Source organism: Toxorhynchites rutilus, chromosome 3 (assembly GCF_029784135.1).
Source record: "Toxorhynchites rutilus septentrionalis strain SRP chromosome 3, ASM2978413v1, whole genome shotgun sequence".
NCBI lineage: Eukaryota > Metazoa > Arthropoda > Insecta > Diptera > Culicidae > Toxorhynchites > Toxorhynchites rutilus.
The window spans coordinates 30373329-30374639 of NC_073746.1; the positions used below are offsets into that span (position 1 = coordinate 30373329).

The 1311-nt window shown below is 41.4% G+C and overlaps 1 pseudogene; it reads left to right on the plus strand.

Annotated features, from left to right (window-relative positions):
- The first annotated feature begins 441 nt into the window (after positions 1–441).
- On the plus strand, positions 442–522 carry LOC129780934 (U4 spliceosomal RNA; annotated as a pseudogene).
- Positions 523–1311: the final 789 nt, after the last annotated feature.

A 1311-nucleotide genomic window follows, 5' to 3' on the forward strand; every position in this document is an offset into this window, starting at 1 on the left:
TTGGGATGTTGCTGTCTCCAATGCTCTGTACGTGTGCCCGACACGGGATACTTCCTATTGGGATGCAGCTGACCATTAATCAGCAACGCCCTTCTAGTATGTACCCCATATCTAGCGTGGTGCGTCTTCTCGACTCGAGGAATCCAGGATAGGATGGTCACTAGCCGGCGCAATCATCAGCTCGTGTAGAGTTGTCATGAGCGGTACAACCTTTGGCTCTTGTTGAATCATCAGTGGACTGCACAACCTTTGGCCCGTGTATCTGTGAAGAGTGTGTGTATGTATTGCCACGACTAAGTAAAAGTTTATAGATCGGATAGGAGGGATATGAAACAGGGACACAACGAAGGAAAAGTCGCTTTCTTGTTGATTTAATTCTATATACTCGTAGATTTCCTGCTTGAAAATTTTTGAAAAAAGCGAGGGAATGACCCTGAGGCTAGCTTTGCGCAGAGGCGATATCATAACCAATGTGGTTTATCCGAGGTGCGATTATTGTTAGTTGAACTAAAAAACAACCCGAGATAAAAGTCTCCGTTGATCAAAAGTAAACAAGTAAACAAGTGACACGCGATAAAAAGCGAACGAATGACAATCAGACAAAAGCCTCATTTCTTTTGACGATCTTTTCGGCCAATAGTTTAAATTTTATGGAAATAATATCTCTCAAAAATTTACATGAGCTATCATACTAAATGTCTTCACATATTTCATAATGTCTTCAAAATGTCTTCACAAAATCAAATGTCTTCAAAGTAAGTCAAATGTCTTCAAAATGAAGACATGTCTTCAAACCTGGCATCCCTGCTCCCAAGCTTTTGTTAGGGTGGGTTTAGACTAGTGATATATTTGTAACAATCTGCCTACAGACGGCACACAAGGTTGGGAAAACAGTGTAGGTGAAATAACGGAGGAGAAATAAAAAGCGACAGAAGGCAGATTGTTACAATTGACTACAAAGCATTACAGTACCTGTTTGCTCCTCGCTCACGTCCATGTGCTCGTATCGAACGGTGGGTTTTAAGGCTTCAGTCGTTCGATTATAATGTTGTTCATATTGCGGGAGATAAAAACGCAGCCGATGCTTTATCACGACTGGCAACTATGAATCCAATACCATTCGATGCGTCTGAAGAAATAATGATTCGTGAAGTAGCTTCCCATGCATCTAATGGAGTGGCTTTGACGTGGAAAGAAATTCAATCTGCTAGCATGAATGACGAAGAAATCCAAGAAATAGCTGAATTGCTTGAAACCGATCGTCTACTTGATCTGCCGATATCGTACCGAGTTGTTGCGAATGAACTTTGC